The 17,021-nt window shown below is 52.2% G+C and overlaps 1 protein-coding gene across 4 annotated transcripts in view; it reads right to left on the bottom strand.

Annotated features, from left to right (window-relative positions):
- Positions 1–316: 316 nt before the first annotated feature.
- Positions 317–17,021, bottom strand: part of STK35 (serine/threonine kinase 35) — a 40,214-nt gene continuing 23,509 nt past the window's right edge. For 2 of the 4 annotated variants that reach the window (XM_017680174.3, XM_036996445.2), the window contains exon 4: positions 317–4,915. The gene's annotated coding sequence lies outside the window, so the exon portion shown is untranslated. The remainder of the gene's footprint in view (positions 4,916–17,021) is intronic. The other 2 variants (XR_012131505.1, XR_012131506.1) reach the window with 2 other exon arrangements.

Here is a 17,021-nt window from a genome sequence, read left to right as displayed (position 1 = left end):
AGGCAGAACTAGCAGACACGCAGTGCTGGGCTGGCAACGGTGGCTGAGGCCCGGGGCCTGTGAAGGGCAGCCCAGGCATAGTGTGGATTCCTGTTTCCACAAGTGCAGGCTCCATGCTTCTTCTGGGCGAGTGCCTGCCCCTAGGTGTGCAGTGGGAACACTGGTGAGGGCCGCCAAGCACTCCTTCACCCAGTGGCCGGGCACCCCTCTCCCACACGGCTCCCCTGCAGGGAGCGGAGGCTGCGGCACGGACTGGCGTCTCTCTCTCCCGAACAGTGGTGACAAAGCCACATAGCACTCCTTCTCAAGTCACATATGGCTTGTTTGACCCCATCAAATAACTTTATTCACACAAACGTCCCTTAATTTACAAAGCCTCAGTCATTCATTCATACACATTAGGGTATCCACAGTGTTCAAAGAACTTAAATATAATGTATCATACCAACCCAAGTAAAACAAGTACAAAAAATATTCATATAAAGTTGTTCACACGTAGGTCCTAGATTACCAGCTTCTGTGCAAAAAAAGAAAATAAAGAAAAATAGATTTATTATCTAGTATTTGAAACTAACTTTGTGCCTGGGTTAAAACCTCCCTCACACCCAGTCAGCCCAGCGTGCGTGTTAAACCACGGCCACATTCTCCTCTGCTCTGGTGGGAAGAGGCCCCTGCGGCACAACAGGTTTATAATGTTCCTAAATAAGCTCCCTTCTCCTGTAGCCTCTTGTGGAAGATGCGGCCCCCTTCCGTTACTCCTGCAATTTCAACAGAGCTCCAGGCGACTAATGGCAGTGGATGCTTACATCAGCCAACCTTCACTACACCTCCCGGCTCCCCACTCTGAGGGCCTCTCCAGACAGGAGCCCCTGCCTCTGCCCAGGCAGGATCGTAGACGTGCCTGTGTTGTCCTGAAGGCTGTGCCTCAGTGCCCGGCCTGGTGGCCTCAGGAGCTGGGCAGCACAAGCTTGGCTGGCGTCAGGTTACCAGCTCCTAGGAGATGCCAGTCGTCGTGCCTGAGGGCCACCATACAGGCCCAGTAAGGGGTAAGGAGCCAAGGAGGAGCAATTACCCAGTGCCCCCAGATGTTGATGGCAGGGGACACACATGCAGGACCAAAGGCAGAGGCATGGCTGGAAGTTCAGGCGGCATGGAGCAGGGCGAGGGCAGAGCGTTAGGGTCCCTTCCTTTGTGGGGGAAGCCCGATCTTATTTTCCAAGCGATACCCCAAGGCTGAAACCCAGACATCCATTCTATTAAGATCTTTTAAAAAGGCCAACTGCCAACAGCAAAAAAAAGATTCCACAATGCTGGTTCTCTTCCTTTTCTTAGAAAAAGACTCAGGCAGAAATAATCTTATTGCTCCCAACACTGATTTTCTAGAAGACAACTGGTATGTTAAGGAGCTGAGAACCATGGAGGAAGGGGATGGCAGAGGTGGGGAATGTCCAAGGGCAAGGCTGTGAGGAAGGTGGTGAGTGGTCTGAGCACCGCAGGGTTAGGGAGCAGAGGGGGTGCAGAGGGCCCCCCTGCCGTCTCTGCCTTCATTCACTCTGGGGCCACCACCAGCAGTGCCACTAAGGCCAGGCCCTGTCCAGAATCAAGTCTCCACCCAGTGGCTGATGTTTGTCCTCCAGCTGTAAACAGGGTATTTCTTAAGTAAACATTTTAATACACTCCCTCAGAAAGGCAACCCTGGGGGCAAAACCATGTCCATGGGAGGGAGAGTTCCCCTTCTCCAGTCCCCACACCTTTGGGGTAAAATGAGGCAAAGGCCTGCAATCTTAGTCCCCAGTATCCAGAAGGGGGTCAGATGGAGGCCGCACCGTAGCCTGTCCAGACTGAACAGACTGTGGTCTCCTCCTGGCTAGAGTTAAGAGGCAGGGGACTCACTGGGCAGTAAGCAGCAGAGCACAGCTGTGTGCAGTGTAGTTTTCCTGTCCTCGGCTAACGCGGCTGTGAGTGCCCTGGTGGTGGGTGGGGAAATGTGCCCGGCTGCAGCCCTCAGGAAGGGATTGGGGTAGGTGGGTATTCCTTCCCATGTGAGTGGGAGTCAGAGTTTAAGTGACAGATGGACACAGGGAGAAAGAAGCCACACACTTCCAGCTGCGCCAGGTCTGGTCAGTGGAGGCAATGGAATAAGGCACTATGATCTGTCCTGCTAATTCCTCTCGCTGAGGGGAAACCGAGCCAGACCCAAGAGCTGGGGCCCAGAACCTCCTTCAACAGGCTATCCTTCCTACACATCCAAGGAGTCCAAGGAGAAGACAATGACTGATGGCTATTTCAAGGTTTGGAAACTCCCAGAACTTGGACAAGCCTAACAGACTCGGTGGTGCTGAGACGATGCGCCACACAACTACTGCAAGGCCGAGAGCCAGGAGAGGCGAGAAGGAGGAGAGGCGAAGCAGCTGATCCATGGCATGAAGAGGGGGAAAGTGGCAGAGAAAGAGGACAGGAGCTCCTGGGGTCCGGCCAAGGCTTGTCCACTGACTGGATGGAGCCAGCGTTCTCTAGGGCTGACGTCCACCTGGCTGGCTGGCTGGGTGCCTGAGGTGGACAAGGTGGGGGGTGGCGGAGAGAAGAGGGGAGACAGGCACTTGGGGCCAACAGGCTGGTCAAGAGCTCAGGAGAGTCCCGCCCCCGAGCACAGAGGCTGACTATCCCGCCCAGGCTGCCCACCTCAGCCAACAGCATGGGCACCTGTGACCACGGGGGAGCTCTGATGCCAAGAGAAGTAACGAAGCAGGGGCACTGCAGAGACCCGTGTTCACGGAGTTCAGGGGCCTGGGGGAGGCAGGGGGAAAAGATGAGCATGAGGCAAGTAACTCGTTAGGCGTTGAGTCCTCACTAGGGATTGGGAGCATGGGCTGCAGCCACAGAGTTGGGGGTGACAAGTTTGGGGACTGTTTTTCCCATTTGTTCATGAATGGAGAGGCAGCTGCCCCCAAGGGAAGGCTGGGTAGGGGGCAGAGCAGACTATGCACTGCAGTTTGGAGATGCTGTTCCCCCCCACCCTCCTGGCTGCAGGTCGCCTGAGAAGTTGGAGAGGACAGACAAGAGACAGGCAATCACAAACGACTGCAGCCAAGGGAAGGGCCTCGTCACCACCTGCAGCCCTGCCAGATCCTGCTAACCACAGCTACTGTCTGCCCAGGAGGAAGCAGCAGCCCTGGTATGTGAGGGGCTTGAGGAAAGGCTGGAGGAACGTCAGCAAACATACCACTGAGTCTGGAAGTTTGGGCTGATGCTCTCTGTTGGCCTCACTGGCCTCTTCCAAATTCCCGGGGCTGGAGGATGGCTACTTTTGGGGGGGAAAGCCCCCGCTTGGTCACACACCCACCCAAATGCCCTCTGAATCTCCCCTACAAATCCTATGCTGGTTTACAGAAAACCAAAACAAAAACTAAACAAAGAGTAATTCCTTTCCCCTTCCCCAAAGACCCTCTCCTGTGTGGCTACAACAGGGTACAAAGCCTCTGGAGCAGCCAGAGTAGCTTCTGGGTGAGGGCACAGGACAGGGCCAGCCTCCCTCTCCTTGTAAGAAGACACCTAGGTCAGAAACTGTGAGTAGGGAGGCCGCCAGGGTGCCAGGAGAGTGTCCCAACACCCACACAGATGGACACTGGGGTGCGGCTGAAGGGTCACGGCTCGGGCACACACACAAACAAGCCTCTACTGGCTGTGGGGCCTACCCAGTCCCTTCCCTGCTGCCGGCAGGTCCGTTCTTCTCCCATTAGACACATTTACACTGAGGCAGGCACCTAACAGGAAGTCCCTGGAGGTGAGGGAGATGGTGCTTAACATTGTCACCATATGTGACATACGGGGCCCAGCACTTGGGGCACACCCTTTACTGTGAGGAGACGACAGTGGCAACCAGTTCAGGAGGACCTGTTGTTATGGCAATGGTCACAGCTGGATCTCAGGGACCTGGGCAGTCTCTGTGGCAACCTGAATGCTTGGTAGGATCCAGGGGGCAGTAGGTGATGGGTGCTGACCTCACAGGAGTGATAGATGCCCACTGAAGAGCCAGCTGTGTCCCAGGCAGAGGTTTGGCACGAGTTTTTCCTGGGGATCCTCCTCTGGAGGAAGCCCACTAACAGAAAGGTAGGCTTGTACAGCTGGGGTGGGCTGGCGCTCACCCGCCAAGAAGTGGGAGACAGTCACCTTCCGTCCCCACCTCAGAGCTCCCAGTTACAAGGGGCAGAGGAAGGAATGGAGTCCCACTGTCGGAGGTCCTGGTGTTGCCCGGGGCCTCTGATCGCTCAGAGAACAAACCCTCAGTTTAGACCTCCTTTTTTGAGTTCTCCTGGCCAAGTCCTGGTCTTCTCTTCCAGGTGGCTCTCCACTTCTGATCATTTTCAAGGCCTAAGTGCTAACCAGGAGCAGCCTGGGCAGGTCCTGCATCTGGTGGGGAGGTGGCCCACAGGCCTCCTGTCTTCACGCCCCTGTCCAAGGAGAAACCACAAAATTCTCCAAGGAGAGGCAGGCCTTCTCTGGGGAAGCGAGGTGTTATGCGCAGAACTGAGAGATGGGTAAAGAAAGATGGAAAAGAAAGGACAAAAACAAAATCGCTCCCTAACCCCTTATAAAAATTAAAAATGAAATTTATACATATGTTTTGTCCATATTGAATTTTTTTAAATTGGTGCCTGTCCACAGCATAGCTTCCTGGTCTTCTGAAGTCTTAATCATTTAAAAAAAGAAAAAAAAGAGAGAAGAGGAAAAAAAGAGGCAAATCAAATAAAATAAACAATTGAGCGTTAACTAAAAGGAGGGGGAAAATCCAAACAAAAGCTTCACATTGCCGGAGATCCAGCTGTCGGGAGATCGCCAACCGAACAAGCCGCCACCTGCCCCTCTGCCATCCGCTGTGCGAGACGTGAAGAGACTGTGGGTCCCGAGGGTCAACCTGGAAGACAGAAGGCAGGACATGTGGGCACTGGGTCCCCCACCAGGTGCCAGCACCCCACCCAGATGAGCTCAGGAGCTGGGTATGCTGGTGGAGGAGCTTTGTGAATATGTGGAGTGAATCTAGCTTCATCCCAACCACCCTCCTGCAGACACACATTAGACTCCTTTGCAGACCAGGAAACTGAGGCACAGGTCAGGTAACATGGCCCCGTTGGCTGAGGGGCAGAGCCTGGCAGGGTACCCAGGCATGCTGGCTCCAGCTACCAATGCCATCACAAACTCCATCCAGGTCTGGAGGCTTCCCTGAACTATTAGGAAAAGATGCCACAGGACCCTTGCCATCCCTTAGCCCTTGGGCAGCCCCAGGTTCCCCCATTCTTTTCTCCTCACCCCGAGTAATCACGCTGTATGAAAACTTCACAGCAACTCTCTCAACTTTACTTATCCCATTCTGGAGACAAGAAAAGTGAGGGTAAAGCTTCTGAGAATCTGTACTAGGCAGCCAAGCTCTCGGGTCTTACGAGGGGCCAGGGGCAGCGGTGACTCAGAGCCACTGCTCAGCCCCACGCTGCCTTGTTAAACGACGCTCTGGACTTAACTATGGGCAAATATAAGTCCTCCACTCCTTGGTCTCATCACACCAACTCCCTCCTCCAGTGCACACGAGGGGCGACCTGTGGTTGTGTCTGGGGATGGATGATAGAGGCACTGGGAAAGTATCTCATGGAAAAAGAATACTGGACATCTCAGGCCCCCTTTTCTTCAGCTGCTTCTGTTTCTCCATCTGCTAAGTCCCCTCAATCAACAAAAATCCACTGGTGGGTCTAGTACCCCCGTTTCCAACTTGGAAAAATGAAAGCACATCTATGATGATCCAGCAGCCCTTTCAGACTCTAGCTCTATTCAGCATGCCTACTGCCTTCTCTAAGGCACCCAGAAGATGGGTGGAGGAGGGTCTGGGGGAACGAACCACCCAAGACACTCCAGGTCCTTGTGACTATGACAAGAAAAGCCCAGGAAACTGTACGTTCATGTTTGATCTGCTAAGACAATCTAGGGGACAAATTACGACCTTTCAACCCTGCTTCCTCCCTCCCCTGGCAGGATCCACATTGAAGGGAACCTCCTCAAAAGGAGGCCCATCAGCAGAAAGTGGCCCAAGGCAGCTGAAAAGCGGTGTGGTCAAGGAGGCAGAGGGATTCAGAAGCTCAAAGTCCCTTTTACATGATAAGCCAGCGGAGCACAGTGTACCCGCAGGGGGCACCTCAGCAGTACAGCCCTCTGCAGGAGCTCCAGAGACATTGCCGGGCGGCAGCTGCAGTCACCAGCTCCCTTGCTAGGAAGCTGGGCTGCCATTTCCCATAGGCGCCTCCACCCTCCCTCCTGCTCTGGCGTGGGCTCCAGTCCTCCTGGTAGGAGGCCTCAGGCCACACCAGGCCTGGGTCTGCCTCTCCCCTGCGGAGAACAAGAGGGCTCTCTCTTCTACGGAGAAGACCTTAGCTTTCGATGCCTCTGCTGTCTCCCATTAGGACAAGGTACACATGGCCCAGGAAGCCAATGGCAGTAGCCTCACTGGAGGACAGTCTCCACAGCCATGAGGAGGAACGGCTTGGACTACATCGTGCTGGGCCAGAGCAGCAGTACACCCTCCTGGGCACTTGCAGGAAACATAAATGGCGTAGGCCCAGCCCTGCTGGGTCCTTGAACTTCATGGCCCCAGAAGCCAAGCCTCAGCTCCCTGACGGTCCAGGCTGTGGCTACCAGACTCAACCAGGGCTTGCCTTGTCCCTTTCAGTGGAATGCTCACCTCTGACCACACAGCCTCCTAGCAGACAAAGCCACACCCTCTGAGTGCCACGAAAATGGTAATGTGACTGACCTACAGATGACATCTGCAGAGCATGCCACCTTCCACCTTCCTGATGACCTCAGCATGTGAGAATGGACTTGCCCCATTTCAACAGGGGAAGAGGTTCTGAGAGATGGACCAACTCACCCCACATCACAGGGCTGAGTAGAACCAGCATTTAATCCAAACACTGCAAGCGTCACTGCCCCATCTCTCCATGCTGACAGTCTTCACTCAGCGCTTGCAAAGCCAGCCCAGCCAGTGGTTCCCACAGCCTGCATGCGCGATGCCTTGAGGGGAAGGTGTCAGTGACTCGGGAAGGGGTTGGCAAATCCTTCCCTTTCTTATTTCAGCTCTTGGAATAAGTTTCTTCAGCACTCTGACCTTGCTGTTTCTCTGTAACGGTCTCAACACCATCACTTATTGAGCATTTACTACAGGCCAGGCACATGCTAAGGTGACACCCCAGTAGGGCAACTTTAGACCCCCCTACGCTGCTCTCCATTCACTGTGCCCTAAAACAGACCACAGGTTTTACATCTATTGCCTTATGTCACCCACAAACCTATGAGGTAGGAGCTGGTGTCACCCCAGTTTTAGAGATGAGGACACTGAAGCTCAGAGATCGCTGCACAGCTAGTAAGTGACAGAGGAAAAGGTTTGAACCTAGGCTGGTCTCACTTCAAAGCTCCTGGTTTTGACATGAAACTTTGTATTGTAAAATCCCTTGCTAGAGACAAGAAGAGCTTAAGCAGAGTTTAATACTCACCTAATCCCTTCATTTAGGAACACATTCACTAAGAAAAAGGCTCATGGAAAACTTGGCTTAGGTATCTTTGGACAGGTCTGGTGTTCAGGGCACAAAGGAGGATGTGGTTCCAACAAGGCCATGAGTAGGCTTCTGGCAAATTCCTCTGCCAACCAAGTAGTTGTCTAATCTGTTCAAGGAGACTGGAGGACCAGACTGATCCCATTAAGACCAGTATCAGTTTGGAGAATGGAAGCTGGGGCGAACTGTGGCTGGGGCAAGCATCAGTGGGGCTGGGATCGAACAGGCTCACACATCCACTTCCCTCCTCTGCATCTCAACCTGCAGACTCCGAACAGCTGGGTGAATAGAAGACTAGCCTTTATTCTAAAAGAATGGCCTTCCTTCTTTGTTGGTGTCAAGATCTTTGATGAATCATCACCTACCCCACTGCCCACCCATACTTTTAAGTTGTGCTGTCCTTCAAGATGTTTAAGTCTGGCAACCACAGGATTTAGAAATCTTCAGAAGCCACAACTAAATTTTAACTCAGCATCTTCACTCTAGGCTCTATCAGGGCAACAGTACAGGCAAGTGGACAGTCCTGGGTTCAAATCTGCGCTCTGCCACTTACCAGCCATTTACATTATCTGAACCTCCTTTTCCTCACTACCCAATGTGGGGATGTTGCTATTTACTCTTCTGCTGTGAGAAGTAAGGATTCAAGCACACTGCTTATCCCAGCACCTGACAGAGAGAGGGTGCTCAATATGGCCTGTCTGGTTAGTTGTTAATTCATGTCTGTCCAGAGACTGCAGCATCTGTAACTTACCTACAGGTGAGGCTTAGCTCAAGAACTTTCTGTCCTATGTTTGCAGTATGGAGATGTAAGATGAAGGCAGTGGAGGTGGTCATGGAGGGGAAGGGAGCTCTCCAGTCCCTGCTCTGAAACATGCAAGCCTGTCACACCATTACCGTAACAGCCCAAGGACAGCCAGGTGGTGGTAGGATTTCCACCTGCTCAGGCCTTAAGATGGATTTTCAATGCCCATTTCTAGGGACCTATAAATCTGAACTACAACCTGGCTGTTTGTTGAGATCTGTTTTCTGGGGTAGGGGACAAAAATGTCATAGCTACCCACTGAAAGGGTGGGCCAGTAGTGCAGGTGACCACTGGTACTTGTCAGGAGGGTTCCTGTGGCAGTCCAGGCTTCAGGTGGCCCAGAGCACCCGAGCTATGCTCCCACTGCTAAGGTAAGCAGGTGCGTAAGTCTGCGGGTATGGTGCCAGCCCTTGCACACACTCTCCGCACACACCCATTTATCCATGAAAAAGGTTCTCCAGAGGAGGAATTTCAGTCTTGGAGGTTACTCAGCGAATTGCAAAAGTAAACAGCTAGTTAACGCTTAACTGGGATTCAAACCTTAAGTCCAGTTTTCTCTATTCCTCTCTGCCGCTCATTTATTTAACAGAAAGGAGCACTGCCATGCTCACAGACTGAAGCATAGAATAAACTCAAACTGCAGTATGACCGGGTAGGTAGCCGAGAGCCCCCTCTTCCCTAAGCCCTTCCTGCAATCCTGCATGGTGGTATTACCACTGTAGTTAATGATGCCTTTATTATGCTAGACACCATGCAGCACTGTACATCCATGCCCCTTTTGTCCAAAGGGCCATGTAGGAACTATCTCCATTTCACAGGTGAGCAAACTGACGCTCAGGAATTAATTTTCAGTGAACCACGTTGTGGAGGCACAGGCAAGGTAATCCCAGGGTCACAGAGGGCAGGCCTCTTCTAAGTAGGATTAGCTTCACAATGAGTCATTCTGCACTTGTTTAACACACCAGAGCCACTGGCTTTTCATACTCAGATTAACATGACAGCCCTGGCGGTTCAGCAGCCCCAGCACTCCTGTCAATTCCAACCTGCCAGAGGGCCTGGGCCAGCGAGCCGAGCTTCCTGATGCATCTAAGGCCAGCACCAACAGCGGTGCTCCAGGGAGGGCACAACAGGGAGGCATGGTGTGGTGGGCAGCCCATGGCACAGTACCCGGGCGCCCTTTCAGCAGAGTAAAGAATAATGGGCTTTTTCCTCAACTTAAAACTTTTTCAGTTTTCTCAACTTAAAATGTGGAACCGTCCACCTCACAGGGTGTGAAGTCCAGCGGTGGTATTTGTAACAGGCACAGTGAGGCATACGGGAGGCATTCATGTGCTGCGATGGCAGATGTGGATCACCTGACCAAACACAACCTCCCATCAAACAGTCTCCGGCTCAGGCCGAGTTGCAGACAGGACGGCCAGGTCTGGGGTCTTTTCTCAAGGTGAACGCCTCCCTTTTTGCCTTAGGCCCAGCAGCTGCTGGTCTGCTTGCACCCCCTGTCCCCAAGCTGCACCCCTCGCTGTCGGCTCATACACACTCTCCCTGTGAGGACCATCCACGGCCTTCCTCAGGACGCATTCCCAGAGCCCCATCCCTGCAGGGTCTCTTGTCTGGGCTCCAGGGAGCTGATGTGGAACCACTCTGACGCCCCCATACCACTGTGTGCTCTGTTTTTACAAGCCTCTAACTCAGTCCGTGCTTCCTATGGACGGGACCAGACCGGACCGGTTGTGTCTCTCCTCAGCCTCCTGGTGGCCAAGGATAGAAGGAGCTCAAATACTGGGTGACTGATAGAAACCGGGATTAAGTAGATGGCAATAAAGTTAATGAACGAACTTCAAGGGTCCATTCATTCAGCATGACAGGAATTTAACTATAAAAAATCCCTGCCTTTGGTTGAGTCCTACTGAACATCCCAAGAAGCCAGGTGCAGAGACAGATGCTCAACCTCACCCAGGGAGGCAGGTTGCCTTTCCAGGCCCCAGGAGCTGGGAAGGGAGGAGCTGGGATTTTGCCTGTGCCATGCTCCACCCCGCACACCTCCAGAGCTCGGGGAGAAATGAGGCCCACGGGGATGAAGGATTGCCCTGCCCTGACACAGCCTGTAACTTACAGCACCAGGAGGCACCTCTAGCCGTGTCAGCTCTCCTGTTACTCCTTGCCTTGCCAACTCGTCCACAAGAGGCCTGCCCTCACAGGGGAAGCAGGGAGCCCACTGTCAGCAAGAACAGTCTGTTTAATTCGGACGGGGAAGCCTGAAATCCCAGTGTGGCTGGCTGGAGCTGGCCTGGCTTCAGTCATCCCTGAGTCTAAGTCAGCCACAGGAGGAGGTTAGTAAGGAGCGTGGGGAATAGGACTGGAAGTCCAGAGATAGGACTGGAGTTGGCCTCAACTCTGAGGACTTCCCCAGATTCTTAAAGACCCCCATGGCCTCCCTTCCAGGGCCAGCCATCTGTAAAATGTCAAAACTGCTCTCCTTAGCTAATAAGGCTCCAGAGGTGGTGGCGGAGTGCTCCCAGGTATGGTGGACTCCCATACTGCACGTGGGAAATGTGCTCATGGCTGCACTGCCATAGGAGTGGGGGAGCAGGGCAGCTGGAAGAGGAACTGAGCACCAGCCCTGTGCAGCCACGGGGGGGTCTACCCTCTGTCTGAGAAACCACTACCCCGACCTCCTCTTCACCTACTTAGGGGTGTCCAGAGGAAGCAGCCCATGGATTCCGTGAAGGGCAGCCTGTTGCACAGGCTGTAACAGCTCAAATACAATGGTAGGAATATCCTGCCAGGTGGGAGCAGATTAAGAGGCTGAAGTAAAATGCAGAGCAATGGTAAAGGAGCTTGCCTGGTGAGAGAGTAGGGTGGGAAACCTGGTTTTCAGGCTCATGTAGCTCTCTACACCCCTCTCTGGGGACATCGTTTCTTTATATGCCAATAAGGAGCCTGGGACCAGGAACCAAGGTTCTCAGTCTGGGGTCCCTGTAACTCCAAGGATACATAGGTCTGCAAATTCCCTGAAGGTGAAGCAAGTAACACAGTGGGTGTAAGTTGAGTGCATTTTTCTGGGGCAACAGCCCCAACACTCAGATCCTGAGAAGGGTCCCTGACACAAGGGAACACTGAGGACCCAGAGCACCTTTGTAGGCTCCTTATCTATTACGGCAAAAACTCTTAACGGGAGAACTGAGAAAGCTGCGTGGGAGTGCTAAGGAGGCTTTCCATGGCAGAGCAGCCCAACCTATGTGGCTGGGCTCAAGCAGAGGGGGGCGCTCAGGGGGCGGCAGACTTCACTCACAGCGATAGCCCTCCTCACAGGGCCAGGGAGAGGTCCCTCCCAACAGATTTTCAAGAGGAACCTGAGAGTCTCTTAAAGCAGACAAAGGCCATCACAGAAGACAGGCTCTCTGTGTGCCAACTGAGATGGCTCCGTGGCCTACTCACCAGTGAGGACGCATACTCTCACGGCAACAGCTGGCAAGCCCATGTAGAGTGGGCCAGCTTACAGAAAGGGAATGAGCCAAGCTAGAGTCAAGGTGGCATACTGATGCCACCAGTTGCCAGCTTTATTTCACGTATGTCAGGAAGTCTGGACAGAGCAGGGAATGGTTTGTGCAAAATGCAGCAAGCAGTTACCATGGGAGCTCCCAGACATGGAGACTCAGGCATATTGCAGCAGTGGTTATGTGACCAATGCCCACCTAGTATGCCTTCAACCTTTTGATTTCTTGGGGTGTGTTGCCCAAAAGGCTAGTATTTAAGTTTGCCAAAAGTATGCAAAGACGATTCACTGGGCAAGACCTACAATTCTGAGACTTGGAGGTCTCTCTGGAGACCAGCAATGACTATACCCGGAGTCATACTACCTGGGTCTGAGGATGCAGAACCATATAAATGTAGTCTTTCTGGCCTTGGGAAGTCACATAGGGAGGCCCGAGGGCACTGGGGGTGGTGATTTCCTCTGAACACCTTAGCTGGCAAACAGGTCTGGGTGGATCTCAAGACAAACTAAGGGGGAACTTTGTTTCCAGGAGCAGCCCTGGTAATTGGCAGTCAGCTTTGGGAAAACCCTAAATAATTCCCTTCCTCAATTTATTAAGCATGGGGATGAAATCGAAGCTGTTAACCGCCTCAATTGGTCCCCAAAGAGACTGAGGTTCAGCTGTGGCTACGTGATTAGCAGAAAAGGGCTCAGGGTGAGGCTGGGCTCCTAGAATTCTCCTTGGGCCCCTCTGCCAGGAGGATGTCTAAGGTGCTGTCATAGCTAAAGGAGAGAGGTCACTTTTCCATATGGGATCAGGACAATTTGTGGTTATATAAGGAATGATTCAAACTCATCGCCAGAGTGTCTGGGCAAAGCAGACCATATGGACTTCTGGTCACAGCAACGAGTACAAAGCCCAGAGTGCCAAGGGGAGCTCACTGGGGTTCCTTCTAAGGGGCTTGGTGCACTCTTGGGGAAGAGAAGGGCACTGCCAGTTGTTAGTGAGAAATGAAGTGAAATGGATGATTAGCCTATGAGGACCCACCAAAAAAAAAACAAAAAACAGGCCAAGGGCCACACACAGAGCCACCACTTACAGAACTGTCACTGTGCATCAGGAGTTGGGCTGTATACTTCATATTTCACGAGAAATATGAAGGCCTCACAAGAGTACCATTTAAGAGGCAAGGAAATGGGGGCCTAAAGAAATTAGGAGATTTGCCCAGAGCCACCCAGCTAGAAGTGCTAGGGCTGCAATTAAAACCTAGGTTGTGCAGCGTATCAGGCTCAACAGCAAGTCTGTAATGCCACCCTGGGAGCACAGGGTTTCTAACTGCCCATCAGTTGTCACCTCCCTCCCTCTACTCGCTGGGAAGGTGCCTTCTTAGGTACATTCTTAAGACTGGTACCGTCTGGGTATATCTCATCTCCCTCTCCTGGGGGCGGACAGTTCTCTCCCCATGGTGACCAACTCATCTGCCAAAAATAAAGCCTTGTACACCACCGCCACCTTTTTTGCAAGATGAAGGTCACCCTCCTTACGCTGATGTGCAAAGCTCTTGGCAACTCCGCTACTTCGCTCTCCCACTTTACCTCTGTGTGAGCCAACCCAAAGACTTGCTCTTTCTACAGATTCTCGATGTTCTGCCTTTGGTTACACTGTGTCCCTTTACCCACGTCTGCCCTCCTTTCCTCAAGGGCCACCTGAGGTCCTACGTTCTGCAAGCTGTCATTACTCACTTTTTCAACAAAAGCCAGCAGCCTTCTTCTGAGCTCCTGGGAGTGTGGAGACAGTACTGTGCCACTACAGACTCACTGGTGCATCCCATCTCTGGTAGCTTGGTGGAAAAGAGCATGGGCACTAGAGCTCTAGCCCTGGAGCCGGTACTTGCTAGCTCTGTGGTCAGTGGGGGCAAATCACTTACTCTCTCCGGAGTGGGAGTGGCGGGGACACCACACCCAGGACTCAAGTGAAGACTCAACAAGATAAACAGAAAGCGAGTATGAAGTCTGGCAAATGTCACATGCTCAGTAGGTTCAAGTGAGAGAGGAAAAGTGACGCACCCCCACTAAGGCCTTAAGATGAGAGACCCCAGGCTGCACCAGGCTTGTTCCCATACAGAAACAAACACAGGGTCGGTAAGACCATGAGCAAGCTGCAGGGGCTCAGTAAGCAGCTGTAAATGAGTACAAAAAAGAGCCCAGACTTTTGGGTCCCAGGGAAGGAGGTATGTAGGGTGGATAGATAGAGGAGTAGCTTCCACCCCTGCCCTACATGGTTCAAACCAAAGTGTCTAAGGATAACTGAAGGACTCACTTTGAAACCCCTTTCCCATTAGCTCAATGTCGAGGCCATAGGCTACCCTCAGCTCCTGGTACCTGTACTTAGAAACCTGAAGGCACTTGGCACCAGAGAACTTGTCCCCCTATCTCCTCCTCCTCTACTCCTTTCCTTAACCTAAAATAGAAAGTATTTCCCAATTCACACATTAAAGTGGCTCTCAAAATCAATTTTATAGCTAGCAACCACGGTGCTGATGTTATATAACTATTAAAAAAAAAAAAACAAAAAACCAAAGAGTGAGATGCCAGCACTAGAAGCTGCTCTCTGGCAGAACCACCAGCCTGCCCATGTGACAGGACACTGCCCAGGTTTTCAGCTCTAGGCAGAAGTAAACCCCAAAAAACCAACAAAACGCTGTGTTCTTGACGCATAATTATAGCAGACTGCATATGCAAATAAAGACAGAGCCAGACACATCAATCACTTAATGAGAAGCTGATTACAATGAAGAACAAAACACAGCAAGACTCAGCCATAAAGGAAGGCTGTGAAGGCAGCCCCAGGCCTACAGAGGGCACTATGCCCAGGAAGGGGACCTATGCTCAGCCCCAAATTTGGGTTCAACAGCACTCCAAGACAACCAAATCACTTACAACTTATCAAATCTCTCTAGCGGTAGGTTTATACCCACATCCAAGATAGGTCTGTGTATTCTGCACTCCTCCTGCAGTGAGCAATCTTAAATGGCTCTCCCCGACTGCACAGCCTTGAACCACCTGCCTTCACCTCCCTAATCCAGTCTCCACCTTTAAGCCCCTTGGCAATCACCAAAATGTACCCTGAATTCACTCTTCTCCAACCCCTGCATCATCCACCTCAACCTGGAAAATGACAGCTTCTTACTGAGCTTCTATGCTTGCCTCTCTCCAATCCTACTGGTCACAGAGCCAGGTGACCTCGTAAACATGGAAATTGGATGGCTGAAGTCACTCTTCAATGATCTACCCACTGTCTGCAAAGCTTGGCGTCACAAGGCTCCTGTCCCCTCCCGGCCTCTACCCATCTTGCCCACCTTGCTCCTACCAGTCCACTGCCCCTCTGGCTGGCAGGCACCTCAGCCTTCAGGTCTGTTTCAATGTCACTTCCTCAGCACTTTCCCTGACTGCCTGCACAGGTCCCCTATTTTCGGCTATTTCCTCCATCCATACCTGCCTGAAGTTGTATCTGTACTTTTCCCCTAATGACATGTCTCTCAAAATGTGGTGTAAGTGCCTTACGAGTTGGACCATGTCTGGTTTTCCCCTGATGTCCTACTGCAAGACCTCCCAGTGCCTGAAACATATAAAGGCAATCACAAAATTAATGGGCCCCTCTGAGGTGTGTGTTTTCTTTACTGGTCGGAGGTGGGAAGCATATCAACTTGCTCATATTCTGAGATACTACCTCTAGCTGTCAGCACCATGGCCAAGAACTAGTATGAAGGGACAGCAGAGCTCAAAAGCTGTGGAGTCCTTCCTGTGTGCCTAGCATCACTATGCCAGCTTTACTCTTGTTTAGTCCACATGAAGACCCTATATGGGTGGTGTTAGCAGCCCATTTTATGAATGAGAACTCTAAGGCTCAGAGAGACACCTAAGGTTTAGATGGACTGAAGTCAGGGACTATCTTCATCTCTACAGCCCCAGCCAGGCACACAGCAGCTGCTCAGTGGATTGGACAAGTTTTCTAGTCAGGATTCAAAGCCATGTCTAAGACTCCTCTGGAGACCTGAGCACAGCCTGTACATCACGCTTTTCCCCCATTCCCTCTCACATCCCCCTTTCTCTAAGGGTGATCGCCCATCCCACCAGAGACCTTACGGGGATCCGTTACTCCCAAGAGAACTTGTGGAGACCATCTCAAGGTGCTCGTTGTTATTATGGCTCAGAAGTCCCCTAGCCCATGGGTGGGGAAGCCCATGGAGAGGTTCGATTGTTTTCCTTCTCCTCCCAGGAGCAGGCAGCTGAGGGATCTCACCTCATCCCAACACATGCACTAAGGGAGAAACTAAGACAGACTCAGGAACCCCCGGTCCCAGAACCACATCCATGGTGGCCCCTATGAACTTCCAGGTCTGAGGAGGAGACGGGAGAGCAGAGCAGTCCTTGAGGTCCCGTGGTTTTCTAGATGAGGAAACTGTGGCTCCCAGAGAAGTGGCTGCCCTACGTCTCAATGCTAGGTGATTACAGAAAACAGAGCCAGATTAGAACCTGGCAGGCTCTCCTAGCATTCAGGCCTAGATCCAAGCTTCTGGAGGGCAGAGGGGTAAGAGGGAAGGCCGACGGCTGCATGTGTGACCAGCGGTGACATGATGTGTAGTGCCTTTGCCTGCCTCTGCTTGGGGCAACTCTCAAATCCGAGCGCCTCAGCTTCACAGCCCTCACACTTCCCACTCTGCAGGCAGGTCTGAAGTAAGGCCAGAGAGTCATTTCAAGGCAGGTCCAGGTGACACTGCCGGTGTGGGACCACATTCTGAGAACTGCTGGTGCTGAGGTTTGTCCCTGACACTGTCGCAGGGTGGGAGCTGGGAGGAGGAGCAGGGAGGAGTGCGGCAGTAACATGTCCATGTCTTTAAGTTCACAGGATAGAACCTCCAGCTATTAAGTAGAAAATTTCTTACTCATGATACCCTTAGTTCTTTTCACTGAAAAAAGAACAGAAGCAATCTAACTACAGTTAAACTTTATCCAGGCTATGTAATTTCTGCAGATCCTCAAGACTCACATCTGGGCCTGCCTATGGCATTGCTACCTTATGCCCAACTCAATGAAATTGTACGAGTACTGGGAAATTGGAGTTCTAGGGACAGCTGTCCCACTGCTA

This window comes from Manis javanica, chromosome 5 (genome assembly GCF_040802235.1).
Source record: "Manis javanica isolate MJ-LG chromosome 5, MJ_LKY, whole genome shotgun sequence".
In the NCBI taxonomy this organism is placed as follows: domain Eukaryota; kingdom Metazoa; phylum Chordata; class Mammalia; order Pholidota; family Manidae; genus Manis; species Manis javanica.
Note: the sequence above shows the minus strand (reverse complement) of the source record. Positions and strands in the feature narration are given on the sequence as shown.